Here is a 22,207-nt window from a genome sequence, read left to right as displayed (position 1 = left end):
GGTTTCATTCTTTCATCTGATCCTTGTAAGAGCTCCACAAGTAAGATGATGGTGCAGATGAGAAACTTGAGGCTCACCAAAATTATGTATGTACTGAAATCTAGTGAGTTGTCTCCTGCAGACAATTATTTATTTTTCTCAGTAGTGAACCTTGAACTCAGGGCCTAGGCACTAACCCTTCCCTGTTGGCTCATGGCTAACGCCCTACCATGTGGAGCCAAGGACCCTCTTGCAACAGAGAGTTAGATCTAGGCATCTGTAGCTGAGGTCTGTCACCCTGCCTACTCAAGAAGCTGAGATCTGAGGATCTGGGTTCCAAACTACCCCAGACACAAAGCGTCCCATGAGAATATTATCTCCGATTCATCACTTAGAAACTTGAAGTGGAAGCTGGGCACCACTAACTCACTCCTGTCATCTTAGCTACTCAGGAGCCTGAGAGCTGAGGATTAGGGTCCACTTGAGATGGATGCTACTCTCCAGTGACCCAACAAAAACCTGAAGAAATGCTGTAGCTCAAGTGGTAGCGCACTTGGCTTTAGCTGAAGAATCAAGGACAACACCCAGGCCTAGACCTTCAACTCCTCCAACATACAAGAAGAGAAAGAAAGAAACCTGAAGAGGAAGAGTTAGACTGCTTTGCATGTATGAATCTTTGGGTTTTGATTCCTCAGTACCACATCACTAAAAAAAAAGCCTGAAGTGGCCCTGTGGCTCAAGTGGTAGAGTTCTATCCTTGTACAGGAGAAACTCAGGTACAGTGCTCAGGTCCTCAAGTTCCAGGATAAGTGTATGCACACACACACACACACACACACACACACACACACACACACACACACACACAGACATCAGAAATGAAGCTGTTACACGAAATTGTGGTAAAGCACTGAGCTTCGGTTCTGAGTTCATGGTTAGCACCTAGGCCCTGTGTTCAACCCCAAAAGCTAGCCATCCAGGGCTCAACTAGGAGGGGTCAAAGGTTTCAAAACCTGATGAGCTTCACCAGCCCTAGATGACAGGAAGCATTGTGATATTACCCATGTGCTTAGATTCAGTGAGCTTCTGGAAACCTAAGGAGGCAACTTTGCCAATTAGTAATCTTTTAATTCGGTTCAGCTCTATAGTTGTCTGCCAGAAGGACCCTTGAATTAATTGTAGCAGTTTGTTTCAACACTGGGACATAGTCTAACAAAGACAGGATAAGTACAAGGAACTTGGCCTGCCAGAGGAGGTGGCACAAATGAAGGCTTCTTGTCCAAAAAGAGCACTGGGGAAAGAGATAGCTTTGGATACAAAGAGGTCTTTTTCTCCTGGCCTTCAGAGCCCACCCACACTCATCCTCACTAATTGGCCCAGATAAAGTTGTTTATTACACAGCTGTACAGGAGTGAGGCCTTTTGTCTGCCTGTTCCAACAATGAGGCAGACTTCCTCCAACAGCCTGAGGTTCGCAGAAACCCTCAGGATACACTGGGAACAGTGAGGGGAACCCCAGAATATGCACTGTCTTGAAAGCACTCTCTGTGCTATGAAAAAAATTTATTCAAAGCAAATTTCCTAGCTGAGTGCATTTCAACATAGGGACTCTGGATCTTCACCGATAGAAATACATGCATACATACATGGGTAGGCATGGAGTTACTGTTTTTTGTTTTTGGCAAGTCTGGGGGTTATACTATGAGCCTAAGCACTGTCCCTGAGCTCCTTTTGCTCAAAGGTAGTGCTATGCCCTTGAGCCACAGCCCCACTCATGTTTATTTTTTGATTCCTGTGATCCCTTAGAAATAAGATTGTCCTGGGCTTTCCTGTCCCGACTGAATTCAAATTGTTATTCTCTACCTCTCAGACTCCTGCAGAGCTAGAATTACAGGCAGGATCCACTGACACTTGACTTTCTTTTCTTCTTGTTCTATTTTTCTCATGACAATCTGAAATCTTCACAGTGTCATTCAATGGTTTGCATTTCTGAGTAAACTACTCAGGCCTGGAGTTGGAATGCCAGGACTGCCACCTAAAAATGGAGGGAGATCTTGAGAAAATCATTCCGATCCATGGGAAAGCTTAATGGAATTTATAAAAGTTACAATTAAATTGACAGTTAGTTCATGATTCTTTTATAGAATACCACACAAAAATTATTGGATTATGTCTTCCATTCTAACTCCCTGGTTTGGTTCTCCTAGTTAAAGAATACTGACTTCTTTTACACTAATACTTTAGTAAGTATTCAACCATGATACTGCATTAAATGGAGACCTAATTTAATAACTAATAATTCATAATATATATAATTTAATATACTCACATTTTCTCTCTCATATGTATAGCAAACTACACATCTATCTATCTATCTATCTATCTATCTATCTATCTATCTATCTATCTATCTATCTATCTATCTCTATCTTCCTATGTCTATATCTATGTCTATATCTAACAATCTATCTATTTAGATATATATAGCCCACTACTATGGCTTAATCTCAGTTCCTCAGAACTGGCTGGCAGCTCAGTTTGCCAAAGGCTTTTGTTCTACAACTGACCCATTCATAAATTATGCATTGTGGCCTGTGAGTTCAAATCCCAGCATTGCCAAAAGTTTATATGTGCAGTAAGAAGCCAATTATGACACATTTTTTTCCTTCTCTGTAAAAGTCCTGTGTCTCAGTATGATGTATAATCCATATGCAAATATATCCATGTGATAAGATATAATAAATTTAAAAAATTATATATGTAATAATGCTAAATAAAATAAACAATGAATAAAGAAGGGTAATAAATGTCATATGGAGTAAACCCATGTATGTCTAAAGATCTCATATATGAGTATTATTTTTCCAGTGATGGGGATTGAATTCAGGCCCTTGAAACTGGTCTGAAATTTTTGTCTTCAAAGACGGTGAGCTTCCCCTCCCCCACAGTGCCACAGAGTTCCCCAGACCCTGAGTTCAAATCCCAGGCCTCCAGAAAAATGGTGCCAAGCCAGGGCCTTAATTTTTTTGGCCAGGCCCGGGCCTTGAACTCAGCTTGTGGCAACTCTGCCTCAGCCTTGATCACTCTAGGCTGTGGTTCAGCCTCTGGACCCACAGCCCATCCTGAGATCCTAAGACCTGAGTTTAAATCTTTGGAGTGGCAAAAAAGGTGAAGTGTTGGGAAGGTGGCTCAGTAGTAGAGTGCTTGCCTTGCATGCATAAGGTCCTGAGTTCAATTTCTCAGCACCACATAATCAGAAAAAAGCCGGAAGTGTTACTATGGCTCAAGTGGTAGAATGATAGCCTTGAGCTGAAGAGTTGAGGGACAGTGCACAGACTCAGACTTCTGCCTGACAACCGACAAAAAAAAGAGGATGAAGGAAGGAGAAGGATAAAATTGGGAAGTTCCAGAAGGTGGTTTTACATAGTTTTTTTCCTTTGAATTGTGACCATCTTGGGTCTAAATGACAGGGCCCGGAAAGTGTACGTGATCTTGCACTGCTGAAGTTTGATGGGCTATCAGGGAAGCCATAGCCCAAACCAGCAAACTAGGTCTGGGGTTCAAATACCCGCCACCTACGAATGTCAAGTGATCCTAAAAAATGCATTCCAATAGACAGCCATATGAATGGAATGTTGTAAAAGTAACAATTACATTAGTACTTAGTGTATGTTTATATTATAAAATTATACACAATAATCATAGTACATTGCCTAATTTTCAATTAATACTTTATTATGAATTCAAACATGATACCTCAATAAAGGAAGAAATAATTTAATTATTGATAATTAGTAGTAAAATAGTATATATAACTTAATAATATACAGAAATCTCTCTTGTTTTATATATATACATATATATATATATATGTATATATATAAAACAAACCATATCTATTTCTACACTTGTCACTACTGGGGCTCACTGGTAGAGTGTTTGCCTTATATGTATGAAGCTTGGGTTCATTTCCACACTATCACATGCAAAGAAAAAGCCAGAAGTGGTGCTGTCACTGAAGCACCAAAAACAAGTTAGAATGTTATGACTGCAACTATAGAATGACAGGGCTTCAAATACCTCATGACAGAGCAAGCAAGGAGTCTGAAGCTGATGGCTGACGTCTAGCCTGACTTAGCCAGAGGTCAACAGCTACAAACCAACTCCATGGAACCAGATGCTGCTGGCTCACCCCTAACTGCTCGGGATGAGTTCTGGAACTGGTGGTTTGCATACTCAGCCCTGGCAGGAAGTCTGTGAGACTTTGAGCTGAGGCTCAAAGTGGTAGAGTCCTAGCCTTGAGGAAAAGGTCTTAGGAGAGCACCCTCAACCTATGAGTGCAATCCCCAAGGCTGAGGACCCTCCCCTCCATTAACCACATCTTTAAACCATTAGATGTGAACTTTTGTGGTTTGTGACGTTTATCTGAAAGAATGATGATACTGATGAAAGCACCCGAATTCTAATGACAGCTTGTGGGATAGAGCTATGTGATGAGTCCCTCCTGGTGCGCAGGCTGCTGAGGTGTTATGTGCTGAGTCCTTCATGGGGTGTATTCTTTCATCTGGTCCTTGTTAGAGCTCCACAAGTAAGATGTTTGTGCAGACGAGAAAGTTGGGGCTCAGATATGTCCCCAAGGCAGGGCCAAATTTATGTATGTACTGAACTCTAGTGACTTGTCTCCTGCTGACAATTGGTTTGATTTCGTTTTCTCCATCATGAAACTTCAACGCAGAGCCTAGGCGCTTGAATTTCCTCTTGGGCTCATGGCTTGCACTCTACCATGTGGAGCCAAAGATCTCCTTGCAGAAAGTGACACGGCTTAGTTGTTTTTAGCTGAGGTCTATCATCCTGCCTGCTCAGGAAGCTGATGATTTGGGTTCCAAACTATCCCAGAAACAAAAGGTCCCAAGAGACTATTATCTCCTATTCACCACTTAGAAACTTAAAGTGGAAGCTGGGCACCAGTGAATTGCACCTCTCATCCTAGCTATTCAGGAGCCTGAGATCTGAGTATCATGGTCCAAAGCCAGCCTCGGCAGGAGATTCCTTGAGATGGTTATCTCCAATGAAACACCAGAAAGCCTGAAGGAGCACTGTAGCTCAAGTGGTAGAGTGCTAGACTTGAGCTGAATTGCTCAGAGACAACACCCAGGCCCAGGCTTCAACTCCTCCAACTTACAAGAAAAAAAATCAAGAAACCTGAAGTGGAGTGCTGGGAATGTGCCTTAGGGGTAGAGTGCTTTGTATGTATGAAACCCTGGGTTTGAATCCTCAGTACAACATCCCTAGAAAAAAGCCTGAATTGGCTGTGTGGCTCAAGTTGTAGAGTGCTGTCCTTGTACAGGAGAAACTAAGGTACAGTGCTCAGGTCCTGAATAAAAGCTCCAGGGCTGTTGTATGCACACGCACGCACACACGCATGCACACATGCACGCACACACACACACACACACACACACACACACACACACAGATAAAAGAAATGATGCAGTGACACCAAATGGTAAAGCAAAGAGCTTCTCCTCTGAGCTCAAGGTCAGCACCCTGGCCCTGTGTTTAACCCAGGGCCCTACTCGGAGAGAGGAAAGGTTTCAATACATGATGAGCTTCACCAGCCCTAGATGACAGGAAGGATTGTGATTTTCCACAAGTGCTTAGATTTAACAAGCTCCCAGAAACCTAGGGAGGCACCTTTGCCAATTAGGAATCTTATTAGGTTCAGCTCCCTAGTTGTCTGCCAGAAGGACTCTTGAATTAATTGTAGTAGTAGTAGTTTTTTTCAACACTGGAACATAGTCTAACAAAGACAGGATGAGTGCAGGAAACTTGGCCTGCCATGGGAGATGGCACAAATGAAGGCTTCTAGTCAAAACGGAGCACTGGGAGAGAAAGAGCTTGGGGTGCAAAGAGGCCTTTTTCTCCTGGACTTCAGAGCCTGCCCACACTCATCCTCACTAATTGCCCCACATGAATTGTTTGTTACACAGCTGTACAGGAGTGAGGCTTTTTTTCCTGCCTGTTCCAACAATGAGGCAGAATTCCTCCAACAGCCTGGAGTGTGCAGAAAGCTTCAGGCTACACTGGAAACAATGAAGGGATCCCAGGAACAGGCACTGTCTTGAAAGCACTCTCTGTGCTATGAAATCATTCTATTCAAAGCAAATTTCCTAGCTGGGTGCCTTTCTTCATAGCGACTCTGGATGTTCACCGATAGAAATACATGCATACATACACAGACACACAGACTTAATTGCTCATTTTTTGTGTGGCCGCTCCTGAAGCTTGAAATGTGAGCCTCAACATTGTTCCTGAGGTCCTTTTGCTGAAGGAAGCACTTTATTGTGTCTTAAACCATGATTACCCTAGGCTGGGGTGCAGCATTTACACCCACAGATGATCCAGGGATCCTAGGACCCGAGTTCAACTCCTAGCACTGGCAAAATTCCATCAAAGCAACAAAAATGGAGGAAGAAAAATCAAGGAAGTTTTACACAACCATTTTACCTTTGTTTCCTTTGCACTGTGGCCATCCTGGGTCTCAATGACTCAGCTTGAAAATTGTACATGACCTTGCTTGGTCGAAGGCTGGGGGCTTTCAGTGAAGCCTGAGCCCAACCCAGACACCTAGGCCCTGAGTTTGATCCTGGGAATGCCACCTACACATGGCTGAAGATGCTAGGAAACTCATTCCTATCTATTCCTATCTATAGGAAGACTAATAGAATGTTTGGCATGTACTAATTGAATTACTAATTAGCTAGTCAATCTAGTATAAGATTGTACACAATAAATACAGGTCATTGATTAATTGAATTAATACTTTATTAAGTCTTCCACCATAATGAATTAATGGACGCATAATTTTAGACCAAATAATTGGTAGCAATAGAATATATAAGAATAAGTTATAGACATCACTTTATATATAGAGATATGCAATAGAATCTACACAAATATCTATCTGTCTTGGTATACATTTATTTATAGATGCATATACATATGTAAATACACACACACACACTGCAATCTACACATCTATCTCTTTATATATTGGCCACTCCTAGGGCTTGATCTCAGTTCCTCAAATTTGCCCGCCAACTTCATTTGCATCAGACTGGTGTGCTAACATTGACCCATTTATGAAGTGGGTCTTGTAGGCCCAGAGTTCAAATCACAGAACTGCCAAAAAATCCTGGTGAAATAAGCTAATTGTCCCACTTGTTTTGCTTATCGGCAAAGTCCTGGGTCTCAGGAATGATGGACAATACAAAGGCAAATCTATGTTCTATGTAATAGGATGTAAAAAATATTATATGTGTAATCATACTAAAATACACAAGAAATAAGTAAAACACAAAATAAAATCAATAACTACATGAACCACAATATGCAGTAAACCTGTAAATATAAATCATGTATTTAAAATATATACAAATATTATTGTTTTCAAGTGCTAGGACTTGAATTCAGGCCCTGGGAACAGGCCTGACTTTCTTGTCTTCCAGCATGGTAAGCTTCCCCTTCCCCCACAATGCTGCAGATTTCCCAGACCCTATGTTCAAATCCCAGGCCTGGCAGAAAAAATGGCGTCAATTCCAAGCCACGGGGCCTCATAATTTTTTAAATATTTTAATGTATTTACTTATTTATTTATTTATTTTTATTTTGTCAAGCACAGGGCTTGAACTCAGATAATGGCAACTCTGTCTCAGCTTTGATAAATCCAGGCTGGGTTGAAGCCACTGGACTCACAGCCAAACCTGGGTTCCTGTGTCCAAAGACTGACAGGAATAAAAATAAATAAAACGACACAGATAAGGTTTCCCTTATTTGCAATAACTAGTATATGTCTGAGTCAAGCAGAAAAGGTCAGATAAGTTGATGTTAGGGAAATGAACCCAAAGATAAGTATTCAAAAGGTTTTTTATTTCATTCAATTGTTTCTAACATATTTATAAGATGATTTCTATGTTGCTTTGTATGTCCCTTCCCCACGGTATAATCCGTGCTTTCACTGTATTTGATGGTGGTATAATTTGTGGAGGGGAAGGGAAAAAACAAATCATTTAAATAGGGAAACAGGTGGACCTATTACAACAATGAGATGTACAAGTCATTATGTCGAAAAACGAACTTTACATCATTGGTGGGGGGAGGATCTGGTAGTGGAGCAGGGAGGGTATGGGAAGGGATGGGAAGGGGAAACATAGGAGCAGACAACAATGTTTGAGAAGAAATGTACTCATTATCTTGCCCATGTAATTGTAACCCCTCTGTACGGTATTTTTACAGAAAATAAAAAAACAAAAATAAAACCAAAAAACAAAAAAAAACAAATCGGCAAATTTCAGATGGCTGCCGGTTTTACATTTGTTTTCTTTGCAAGGTGACCATACTGGATCTGAATGACATGGCTGAAAAGTGTTTCTAACCTGGCATTGGTGAAAGCTGACAGGCTACCAAGGAAGCCATAGGCCAACACGGCCACATAGGCCCTGTGTTCGAAGCCCGGTCTTAACCCCTACCAATGCAGGGAGATACTAAGAGTCTGGTTCCTATATATAGGAATACCGATGGAAGGTTATGAATGTCAAGGTTGAATTAGTTGTTCCTGAATGATACTACTATAAAATTAAACAGAGTGATTTTAGGAAGCAATGGATTTTAATGGATATTTTTGACACATTAAAAGAATACTATTAATTACATGGATGCAATAGTTTCAAGACAGTAGTTGATTTAATTAATATTTCATTAAGGATGAAAACGAAAATATTAATTACATGGAGGCATAATAAATACCCAAGACTTACTAGGAATGTAGTTTATATAACTGAAGAATGTATAAACATCTCTGGCACTCTTTAAAGATCTATATTTATTTGCGTAGTACCATCTGCATGTCAATCTGTTCTTATTTTGTCAAACCCTGGGGCTCGATCTCAGGTGCTGGGAACTTCTTGTAAGCTCTATATGCCCCAGGCTGGTGTGCTGCAACTCACCCATTCATGAATTGGGCCTTGCAGGCTATGAGTTCAGATGCCAGCACTCACAAAAATTGAATGGTGGAGTAAGAAGCTTAAGGTGACACGTTTTCCTTTTCTGTGAAAGGCCTGGGTGTCAGGTGTGAAGTTTCATACATAGGCAAAGCTATATCTTATGTAATAAATGTAGTAAATGTTTCATGTGTAATAACAGTCAATAAAATAAATGGTAAATAAATGAATAAAACAAAAAAATAAAATGAATAACTACACTAAGTGCAATATGGAGTCAACATACAGGGCTTGATCTTAGGGCCTGGGAACTGCCTAGCAGCTGAATTGGCTAGAGGCTGCTGTTCTGACAGTCACCCATTCATGAACTGAGCCTCTAGGCCCTGAGTTTCGATCCCAGCTCTGCCAAAAATGTAATCATGGAGTAAGAAGCCGAGTGTGACACGTTTTCCTCTTCTTTGAAAGTGTTCAGTGACAGGATGTATAAATTTTCAAATCTATATGATATACAATAGGATGTCATAAATGTAAGAAATGACATAGGTGGAAGAAAAACAGATTGAATTAGTAGTGAATCATTCTGGGATAAAATTAGACTCAATAATTATAGGACTTGGATTAAGTTTAATTAATATTTAATTGAGCATTAAGAGAATAAAAACTTTATAATTAGTAGTAACACAGAATGCATAAGTTAGTTTGTCTCATTCATGAAATATGTAATTATATGTATGGATGTATGTACATACATGATAAATAATAACAGGATATTGAGTAATTATTCATTAATGCTTTATTAATTGTTCAACTGGGACACATCATTAAATGGAGACATAATTTAAAACCAATAATTGGTAGTAATATTATCTATAATTCAATAATATACAGACATCTCTCCTTTTGTGTATATAATACTCATATACAGGAAGCTCTATCTATTTATGCCTCGCTCACTCCTGGGTCTCAGTGGTTGAGTGCTCGCCTAGTAAGCAAGAAGCCCTGGGTTGGATTTCTCAGTGCCACATAAACAGAAAATCCAGAAGTTCTGCTGTTTTTCAATCAATTGAATGCTAGCCTGGAGCACTAACACTTAGGAACATTTTCTAAGCCCTTACTCAAGCCCCAGGGCTGCCGCCAAAAAAAAAGGCAGAATGTTCTACTTGCAATGATATAAGGAGGGGACTTCAAATACATCATCACAGAGCAAGCTAGGAGTCTGGCGCTGACACCTGCCACCTAACCTGACTTAGCCATATGTATGCCGTTGGAAACCAGCTGCATGGAACCAGAAGCAGATGGCTGGCTTAACCCCATCATCCTAGCTGTTTGGGGGCTTTAAAATCCAGCTGTGGCAGGAAGTCTATGAGACTCTTGAAAATATGGCTTCTAGTGGCAGAGCTCTAGCCCTGAGCAAATGTTATTAGAACAGTACGCACATGCTTTGAGTTCAAGCCCCATGGGTAACCCCCTCACAAAAAACACCCCTCTAAACCATTAGATGTGATCTTGTGTGGTTTGTGAAATGTTCCTCAAAGAAGGGAGATACTGCTGAAACCACCCTAATTCTAATGACAATTTGTGGAATAGAGCTATGTGCTGAGCCCTTCATAGGTTGCTCTGTGCTGAGTATTGCACAGGGTGCTATGTGCTGAGTCCTTTACAGGGTGCAGTGTGCTGAATTCTTTACAGGGTGCTGTGTGATGAGTCATGCAAAAAGTGACACGTGCTGTGGCCTTCACAGGGTGCATTCATTCATCTGGTCCTTGTAAGAGCTCCACAACTGAGATGATTTTGCAGACAAAAAATGTGATATATATGTATATAGAATTCCATATTATATCTATCTATATCTATATAGATAGATAGACAGATATAATATGGAATTCTATGCCTCCATAAGAAAAAATGACATTGCCACATTTGTTAGTAAATGGAAAGACTTGGAAAAAATTATATTAAGTGAAGTAAGACAGGCTCAAAGAAACATAGGTCCCATGGTTTTCCTTATTTGCAATAACTAGTATATGCCTGAGACAAGCAGAAAATGTCAGATATGTTGCTCTTAGGCGAAATGAACCATACCGTAAGGATTCAAATTATTTTTCTTTCATGTGGTTCTTTCTAACATATTTATAAGATGATTTATTTGTTGCTTTGTAGGTCTCTCCCCCACAGCATAACCCCTGTTTGCACTGAATTTGATGTTGGTATAATTTGTGGAGGGGAAGAGAAAAAGCAAATCGTTTAAATAGGGATACAGGTGGACCCATTGCAACAATGAGATGTACAATTCATTACGTCTAAAAACGAACTTTACAACTTTGGTGGGGAAGGGAGTGAGGGGGAATGGATAGGAAGGGGAAACAAAAGAGGAGTCAACAATGCTTACTAAGAAATGTGTTCAATACTTTGCCAATGTAATTGTAACCCCTCTGTATGGTATTTTCACAATAAAGAAAAAAAAAAGAAGTTTGATTTAAAAATAAAGAATATTGTGGCTCAAATGTGTCCCCATGGCATGGACAAAATTATGTATTACTGAAGACTAGTTAGTTGTCTCATGCAGACAATTGTTTTGTTCTTGTTTTTCTCAGTCATGAACCTTGAACTTGCGGCTTAGGCACTGACCCTTACCACTGGGCTCATGGATAGCCCTCCACCACGTGGAGCCAAGGACTCCCTTGCAGCAGAGTGCCACAGCCTAGGGGTCTATAGGTGAGGTCTGTCATCCTGCCATCTCAGGAAGCTGAGATCTGAGGATCTGGGTTCCAAACTATCTCAGACACAGAAGTTCCCATGAGACTATTATCTGCAATTGACCACTAAGAAACATGAAGTGGAAGTTTGGTGCTTGTGGCTCGTGCCTGGCATACTAGCTACTCAGGAGGATGAGATCTGAGGATCATGGTTCAAAGCTAGTCTGGGGCAGGAAAGTCCTTGAGACACTTAACTCCAATGAACCACAAGGAAACCTGAAGTGGTGCTGTGGCTCTAGTGGTAGAGCACTAGACTTGAGCTGAAGAACTCAAGGACAGCACCCAGGTCCAGACTTTAACTGCTACAACAGACAACAACAAGAAAAAGACAGAAGCAAACTAACAAAACTGAAGGCTGGGAATGGGCCTTAAGGGTAGAGTGCTTTGCATATATGAAAGCCTGGGCATGATTTCTCAGGACCACATCACTAGAAAAAAGTCTGAAGTGTCTCTGTGGCTCAAGTGGGAGAGAGATATCCTTGTACAAGAGAAACTAGGTACACTGCTTAGATCCTATGTTCAATCTCTAAGAATGGGGTATGCATGCATGCACACGGACACACGGACGCACACACACACACACACACACACACACACACACACACGCAGACCAGAAGTGAAGCTGTGACACCAAATGGTAGAGCACTGGGCTTCTGCACTGAGCTCATGTTCAGCACCCAGGCCCTGTGTTCAACCGCAAAACCTAGCCACCCAGGGCCCAACTAAGAGAGGTCAAATGTTTCAAAACATGATGAGCTTCACCAACCCTAGATGACAGGAAGCTTTGTGATATCCGACATGTGCTTGCATTTCCCAAGGTTCCAGAAACCTAGGAGAGGCATCATAGGCCCATCATTGACTGCAATTAAACATTTCATTAGGTTCAGTGCCCTTGTTCTCTGCCAGAAGGACTCCTGAATTATATTGAACATTGTATCTGAACACTGGAATATAGTCACACAAGGGCAAGATAAGTGCAGGGAACTTGGCCTGCCAAGGGTGGTGGCATAAATGAAGGCTTCCTGTCAAAACAGAGCACTGGTGAGAGAGATAGCTTGGGGTACAAAGAGGCCTTTTTCTCCTGACCTTCAGATCCTACCCACACTCCTCCTCACTAATTGGCCCAGATGGAGTTGTTTGTTTCACCGCTGTACAGGAGTGAGGCCTTTTGTCTGCCCGTCCAGACAATGAGAGACTTCTTCCAACAGGCCTGGAATGCAGAGGAACCCTCAGGGTACACTGGGAACAGTGAGGGGAGCCCTGGAACATGCAATGTCTTGAAAGCCCTCTCTGTGCCATGAAATCATTGTATTGCAAACAAATTTCCTAGTTCAGTGCCATTCATCATAGCTACTCTGGAGATTCACCTATAGGGATACATCCATCCAAGTACAATACATGGAGTTACACGGTCGTTTTTTGGTGGGGGGCAGGTCCGGGGGTTGGACATTAACCCTAGCTGTTGTCCCTGAACTCCTTTTGCTCAGAGGTAGCACATTAAAATTGGTTCACAGCCCCATTTCTGGGTTTTTCTCTGATCTCATAGATATAATATTGTCAACTTTCCTACACTGGCTGATTCAAACTAAGGTTCTCTACATCTTAGCCTTCTGAGAAGCTGGGATTACAGTCAGCAGCCACTGGCACCTGCCTTTCTTTTCTTCTTCATTTTTTACTTTGGACATCTGACTTCTTAAAAGGGTCATTCCAATGGTTTGAATTTATAAGTAAACCCAATGTTCTTTATAGGTGCTATATCTGAGAAGGATTTTCTCTCCTCATCTTCCCCTCTGGCCACAGGTTTGAAGCCAAAAGTGAGAAATGAGTGTCCCAGGATTTTGGAGGAAATGTCCACAGGACATGCCAGTTTGGTCACTTAGCATTGAGCTGCAGTGAATTTACTATCTCCGGATGAGAGGAATGAAACCTTGAGTGATTTTCAGACTGTCTGCATTGCTCCTTTTGTCTATAAAATGACCTAATAATTATGAATGTTTTTGTCTACACCCTTAAGTATCTAGAACACACTAGAAGCATCTTCCTGTTTCTGTTTTTCTCTAGTTCTTCTCAAGATTTAGACTAAAGGTTTTGTGGAGTGGCATCTCAGCGAATCCCCAAGGAAAGGTCCTTAAATCCTCCTCAGGCGATAACCATTCAAAGCCAGCCTGAGCAGGAAAGTATGTGAGCCTCTTATCTCTAATAAACTACCAGAAAACCAGAAGTGGAGCAGTGGCCCAGAGGGTAGAGCTCCAGCTTTGAGAGAGAAAGCCAAGCAGGAGATACTTTACAGAGCAGGCAGGAAAGCCTGGGAGGCGCTTATGTCCAATTATCGACCAGATGGCTGGACGTGGAACTCTGGCGGTGGTAGAGCCTCAGCCTTGAGCAAAACAGCTCTTTGCATTGGGCCCTGTGTTTAAGCAATGGGATGCCCACAAAAAAATTCAAAAAGAGAAGGCCAAGTTATGTATCAGTGTCCTCCTACCACCTTATGTGTGTATATTACTTCCCTGAGTGCAAAGAGATCATAGGCAATGCTTCTGCTTTTACTTACTGATTTATTTTCAGATATGCTCATTGTACATACTGCACCATTCTCTTGATTTCAAGCCCATCGCTTTTCTCTTCCAGGGCTCCACGTCTGCATCCTTATATGATGCACACTTAAGCTCTCAGAAGCCTTTATTTACATTTTATTATGAGGCCAACGCAGGAACAGTCACAAATCAGGCAGGAGAAGAGAAGATCAGGATTCATATTTATAACAGGTATTCAGAAAAATTAACTTGGGGATGAAAAATGGTAGGGTACTTATGTAAAAACTACCATTAAGCAAAAGATGAGGGGGCTGGGAATGTGGATTAGTGAGAGAGTGTTTGCCTAGCATGCAAGAAGCCCTGGGTTTGATTCCTCAGTAGCACATACACAGAAAAAGCCAGAATTGGTGCTTTGACTCAAGTAGCAGAGTGCTAGAGACAGTGCCAAGGCCTTGAGTTTGGCCCAAGAACTGCCAAAGAGATACCAGGTAGGTAGGTAGATAGATAGATGGATAGATAGATAGATAGACAGACAGACAGACAGACAGACAGACAGACAGACAGACAGACAGACAGACAGACAGACAGACAGACAGATAGATAGATAGATAGATAGATAGATAGATAGATAGATAGATAGATAGATAGATAGATAGATAGATAGATAGATAGATAGAAATATGATAGGTGAATCTGGTCTTGGATGTCAGTAGGAAAGAAGGGAACACTTCCCAACCATGTGGCCTTCTGCAGTGTGCCAGGACACCAGCCTTCACTTAACCACAGAACAGGAAGACTGTCTCTCTCCCACTTCTAAGGCAGTGGAGGGCCCCAGAGTCAAGAGGGCAGAGCCAGGTTCTAACTCAGGTGCTTGGAGGCAGAAGAGAAAGGACCCTGCCTCTCCTTGGACTGGGGATTTACATTAATGATGTGCAGAATGAAGGAAGGAGAATGGACTGGCAGAGGTAGAAGAAGGGCCTGCAAATCTGACAGATGGAGAGTCAAGAACCCACTCCCTAAGATCAAAAAGCAGGATTTTTCTACTCTGTCCCTCCCCTCTTCCCCACTAAACTGGCTCTATATTGGTAACCTAAAGATAGCCTGAGGCTCCCTTAACCTGAGGGAGGAAGGATAATTAGTCATTGTTTGAATAGGCTGAGAAAAGCCTGACCCTTGTGTGACTCTAACAAATTTTTCAGGTTTCCCCCCATTGCTGGCTGTGCCTGGAATGAATGAAGTGGTTTTGCAGCTCACTTCCCTGTTGAGTGTGTACATTCTGCCTACTAATCCTGCAGGCCTAGGTCTCTGCACCTAGTCCATTTTTTTGAAAGTGTTTCCTGTCCTTCAAATACAGTGTTACATTGGAGTTCTTCCTGCTAACAGGGCTAGGTCTTGGATCCTGAGAACTTCATTTATACCCAGGATGGGTCAATGATGTTTCTTTCCTGCTTCTATAGCTTGAGAACTCTAAGAACATTTAGAGTGCAAGTAACTTCTCATCACCACTGGAAACCCAGGAATTCTTGAACATGTGACCTTTCGGAAGCCAACTGGAGGACACAAGATGATTACAATCTTCACGGGAGTGGCTGGGTAGATGGATCTGCTACACTTGAACCTTGAACTCAGCCTGCTCTCCAAGTCCATGTCCTTCTTTGTTGCTTGTCCTGTTAGCTCCTCAGGAGCTTCCAAGATAGAAATAGATTGATCAAACCCAAAGGGAGTTGCTGGCTTTTTCCTTCTTTTCTGTCCTTTGCTTTAAATGTTTTGCAGGTCTTTGGGCTTGAATTGTGGATCTAGGCTCTTTCCCTGGGCTCCTTTGGCTCAAGGCTATCGCTCTGCCACATGAGTCCCTTTCTGCTTTGTCTGTGGTGAAGTGGAAGTCAGAGCCTCATAGACATTCCTGCCCTGGCTGTCTTCACCCTGTGATCCTCAGACCTCAGACTCCTAAGCAAGGGTGACAAGCATGAGCTTCTGTTGCTCTGCTAAGTTCAGAAATGTAATGACATTGAAAATACAAGTAAACTGCTCATCATAAAGGGCTTGGGGAGCATATTAACCCTTTTAACATTGGACCTTTCAGAACCCTGTCACACAAGGTTATACTCCTAGAGACAGAGAGCCTGAGCATATAGATCTTCTATACTTGAACATTCAGCTCTGACTCCAATTCTGGTGTACACCAGCATTCATTTTCCAGAAAATGTTCTCATAATTAACAAATAGGAAAAGTACTTTCATTAATCCTCTCTTTTTTCCAGGTATGTGTCTCGAACTCAAGCCTGGGCACTATCCCTAAGCCCTTCTGCTCAAGGTGAACACTCTACCACTTGAGTCACAGCTCCACGTGGGGTCTTTTGGAGGTTCATTGGAGGTAAGAGTCTAACAGGCTTTCCTTGCCTAGGCTGTCTTTGAACTGTGGTCTTCAGGTCTCAACCTCATGATTAGCTAGGGTTGTATGTGTGAGCCACCGGCATCTGGCCTATTGTTTTTGCCAATTCTGGGGCTTGAACGTAGGTCCGGGGTACTGTCTCTGAACTTCTTTTTCTCAAGGCTAGGATTCTACCACTTGAGCCATTCCACAGCTTCTGGCTTTTTCTGAGTATGTGGCACTGAGGATTTAAACCCTGGCATTCATGCATGCTGAACAAGCTCTCTACCTATAAGCCACATTCCCAGCTTCACTCTTACTATTTTATTCCTCAACTTGCCTATCCTCAAGAAAAAGCCTCTGAGTATAAATCATTTAAAGAAATCCCTGTGGGAAGTTGTCCAAAGATGAATAAGACAAAACTCATACTTGGGACAGATGCTAAACATGTGATGACTGTGACAAATGCCTCCATTTAATTTTGTATCATGTTTCAACACTTAACAAGGTATTAATGAAAAATGACTCAATGTCCTAAATTATTGTGTATAATTTTATAATAGATGTACAAAATGTAATAAATATGTATGTAATAATACTAAATACATTAAACAATGAATAAATAAATAAAATAAATAAGGATATAGGTGGACCTGTTGCAACAATGAGAAGTACAAGTTGTCATGTCGAAAACAAACTTTACAACTTGTGGGGGGGAGGACTGGGTGGAGGAGGGGGAGGATGGGAAGGGATGGGAAGGGTAAACAAAGGAGGAGGCTACAATGTTTGATAAGAAATGTACTCACTATCTTGCCCATGTAATTGTAACCCCACTGTACAGTACTTTCACAATAAAAAAATAAAAATAAAAATAAAAAAATAAAATAAATAAAAAACAATGACAATAATCATAATATGTAATAAACATACATATGTAAGTATATATCATAAGTAATTTTCCATTGCAGGGCCATACTGCAGGCCTTGGGAACTCTAGCCTGAATCTGTTTTCCTCAAGGACAGTAAACTTTGCCTTTACCCATGGTGCAAAAGAGTTACCTGGAATGTGAGAACAAATCCCAGCAATAGCAGAAATACTGGCCCCATTTCCAAGACAGAGACAATTTTTTTGATGAAAGCAGTTATGTTTATTCAGTTCCATACTGAACATTTAAAAAAAAAAAGCAGTGTAGAATTTTGTATAGCTATTCAGACATCTTTGCTTTACCCCCAAAGTGCTTCTCTTAGCACTACATTGTTTTTTTTTTTTTTTGTATGATGTTTATTGTAAAAATGATGTACAGGGGGTTACAGTTATATGAGCAAAATAATGAGTACATTTCCTATTGTGCACTGTTGCCTCTTCCTTGGTTTTCCCCCTACTATCCCTTCACTCCCATCTCCACAACTACCTCCGGCTGCCAAGATCAGTGACTTATTTTTTTAATTTTGGCTTGGCATGGGGTTTGAACTAAAGTAGTGGCGACTCTGCACCTTCCCTCACATTGGTTTGGATTTACCAAGACCCTGAGTTCAAATCCCAGGATAGGAAATAAAACTAGCAGAAATTCCAAATCAGGGAGCTTTATTTTTTAATTTAGTTAAATAAATAAATAAACAATTTATTTATTTGTTTGTTTGTTTGTTCTTTTTTTGCCAACCACAGGCCTTGAACTCAGATCATGGCAACACTGCCTAAGCTTTGATATCCATAGGCTGGGCTGCAGCCTCTGGGACCCATAGCCAATCCTGGGATCCCAAGCCAAGGGGGCTTTCAGGGAGAAAAAAAAAGGGGAACAGCACCAAAAGTAGTAAGCCGCAGAGGGTTGGGGGTGGTTATAATTTTTTTCTTTGCAGGGTCATCCTACTGGTTCTGAATGACAAAGCTGCAAAGTGGACCTGACCTGCCATTGCTGAAGACTGGTAGGCTATCAGGGAAACCATAGGCCCACCTGTCAACATAGGCCCCAGGTTCAAATCCCTGTCCTGACACCTACCAGTGGTGGAGATCCCAAGAGACTCGTTCCTATGCTTCCTATGCATAGGATACTGATTGAAATAGTAGTTCGTGTATTGTTAGTCTAAAATTGTATGCAAGAATCCTAGGATGCTGATTGATCTTAATTAATAGTTTATTAAGCATGAAAAGGATAATATTCCTTCAATGGAAGTATAATAAATACCTAAGAGTTGGTAGGAAAGTAGTAGATGTCATTTAATAATACATAGTCGACTCTGGCATTTTTTACCATGTATCACTCTTTTGGCCAAACCTGGGGCTCAATCTCAGCAACTGGGAACCACCTGACAGCTTCATTGGCCAGAGGCTGCCAGGCTCACACTCACCCATTCATGAACTGGGCCTGCTAGGCCCTGAGTTCATATCCTAGAACTGTGAAAATTTAATATTGAATTAAGAAGCCGAGTGTCACACATGTTTCCCTTTTCTGGGAGAGCTCTGCGTTTCAGGCATGATGAGAACACATCTAAAAATCTAGATGCTATGTGATAGGATATAAACAATATAATAAATGGTATAGGTGTCGTCAGAGTCAATAAAATAAATGGTAAATAAATGAATAAAACAAGAAATAAAATGAATAATCACACAAAACACGGTATGGACTGAACATCTATATGGAAGTATAAACCCTACCACACTAAACACGATATGGACTGAACATCTGTATGGAAGTATAAGTGCTATCTTTAAAATGTATATAAGGAGTATGTTTTCCATGCCTGAGGCTTGAATTCAGCCACCATACTAAGATGGTATGGATGGAGATCCCGAGATATTAGTTTATGGACCTAGGAAGAGTTATGGAATGCGATTGATGTCATCTTTGAATCAGTAGTTCATGCGTGATGGGAGTAGGAAATGATAGGCAAGAATCATGGGGTATTGCTTATTTGCAATGAAGATTTGATGAAGCATGACAATAATCATCAGTTGTGAAACAGAGGCATCAGGAAAGATCCAAGAATCGGTACTCACACAGTAGATTCAATTCCATCACAGGTGGCCATCTCTCCTACTCTCTCTATATATGTACTTATTTGCATACTACCTTCAGCTTATGAATGGATGACTGCTGTGCACCTCCCCCTACCCCCACCTGGGGGCTCAATCTCAGGTCCTGAGAATGGTCGCTCCTTATTGGCTCACAGGCTGGTGTGTTCACATGGACCCATTCACCTCTTGGGCCTGCTAGGCCCTGAGTTCAGAACCCAGCACTGCCAAAAAATCATCCTGATATCAGAAGCCAATTGTTGCACCTGTTTTCCTTTCCTGTGCAAGTTCTGGGTCTCAGCTAGGATGGAGAATGCATGGGTTACCCTGTGGCCATGGGAATTGGTAGTCATCCATGTCAGCGCAGTTATACCTGTCATCATGTACTCAAGAAAATACACACTACATCCATGAATAGCAGACAAAATAGAGAATAATTACACTAAATGATCAATGCAGTCCACACACAGATGTGAATATACATCCCATGTTTCAATGATGCATTGATGTCTATTGTGGCTTCCCTGGGGGTTGATCTCAGTTCCTGGGAATGACTCAGCTCCTTCATGGCTCAGTTTGGAGTGCGCACGTGGACCCATTGGCCAGTTGGGCCTCCTAGGCCCCAAGTTCAAATCCCAGCACTGCCAAAAATTAACCCTGATGTGAGAAGCCAGTCTATGCACCTTTTTTTCTGTGCTGTGCATGTTCTAGGTCTCAGCTAGGATGGAGAATACATAGGCAACTCTCTGCTTATGTGAATAGATTGTCATCCAGGTCAGCACAGTTATATTTGTCATTCTATACTCAAGAAAATACACAGCACATCAATGAATAAGGCAAAATAATGAGAATGACTACACAGAACGCAAGGTACTGCCCACCCATGTATGGAAATTGAGATCCTCTGTTTAAATTGGGAATTTATGACTATATTGGCCCCCACCCTGGGAAGATCGATCTCAGGTCCTGGGAACAGTCAAGCTCTTTATTGGTTCACAGGGTGGTGTCCTCACCATGTCCCATTCACCAATTGGGCCTGCTAAGCCTTGAGTTCAAATCCCAGCACTGCCAAAAGCTTCACCCTGATGTGAGAAGCTAATTGATCCATCTGTTTTCCTGTCCTGTTAAAGTCCTGGGTCTCAGGGCAGATGGAGAATACTATATGGGCAACTCTATAGCCATGGGAATATGTTGACATCCATGTCAGCACAGTTATATCTGTCATCGTACTCAATTAAACATACAATACATTCATGAAAAAGACACAAAATAAAAAGAATAACTACACTGAATGCAAGTTGCAGAACATACCTGTAGGTAAAGAGAGATCCTATGTTTAAAAAAGGTGGGCTTGTTATTTTGTCCAGTGCTGGGGCTTCAAATCAGGCCCTGGACCTGGCCTGACTTTCTAGTCTTCAAGGATGGTGAGCATCCCTTTCCATCACAGTTCAACAGAGCTACCCAGACCTGAATTCACATCCCAGCACTGACAAAATTGTCATCCTGATGTCAGAAGCCAGTCGTTGCAAATGTTTTCCTCTCCTGTGAAAGTTCTGGGTCTCAACTAGGATGGAGAATGAATGCATAGGCAACCCTATAACCATGGGAACAGGTTGTCATCCATGTCAGCACAGTTATACCTGTCACCAATAAAATACACAATACCTGCATGAATTAGGAACAAAATAAGGAGAAGAAGTGCACTGAATGCAAGATGCTGCCCACACATGTATGTAAATATAGATCCTATGTTTAAATTATGAATTTATGACTATCTGGTCCTCCCTGGCACTCGATGTCAGGTCCTGGGAATGGCCTATCTCCTTCATTGCTCACATACCTGTGTCCTCACCTTGACCCTTTCCTGAATTGGGCCTGCTAGGCTCTGAGTTGAAATCCCAACACACCAAAAATATGAATCCTGATGTGAGAAGCCAATTGATTCACGTATTTTCCTGTGTTGTGAATGTCCTGTGTCTCAACTAGGATGGAGAAAGTATAAGAAACCCTATAGACATGGCAATAGGTTGTCATCCATGTAAACACTGTTATATCTGTTACCATACTCAGTAAAATGCACAATACCTCCATGGATAAGACACAAAATAAGAAGTACACCGAAAACAAGATGCTATACACACATATATGTAAATATAGATCCTATGTTTAAACAATGAATTTATAACTATTGTGGCCCACCGTGAGGATCAATGTCATATCCTGGGAATGGCCTGCCTCCTTAGTTGCTCACAGGATGGTGTGTTCATATTGACCTATTTGCCAATTAGTCCTGCTAGGCCCTGAGTTCAGATTCCAGCACTACCAACAATTGGATCATGGAGTAAGAAGCTGAGTGTGAAACTTGTTTTCCTTTTCTCTGAGAGTCCTGGGTGTCAGGCATGATGGAAAACACTTCTACAAATCTAGATGCTAATTTATAGGATGTCATTAATGTAATAAACGGAATGGTTGTCATCATAGACAGTAAAATCAATGGTAAATAAATGAATACAACAATAAATACAAGGAGCAACCACGCCAAACTTGTATGGATTG

This window comes from Dipodomys spectabilis, unplaced genomic scaffold (genome assembly GCF_019054845.1).
Source record: "Dipodomys spectabilis isolate Male_0828 unplaced genomic scaffold, ASM1905484v1 ptg000267l, whole genome shotgun sequence".
NCBI classification, from domain to species: domain Eukaryota; kingdom Metazoa; phylum Chordata; class Mammalia; order Rodentia; family Heteromyidae; genus Dipodomys; species Dipodomys spectabilis.
This window is presented reverse-complemented; position numbering follows the sequence as displayed.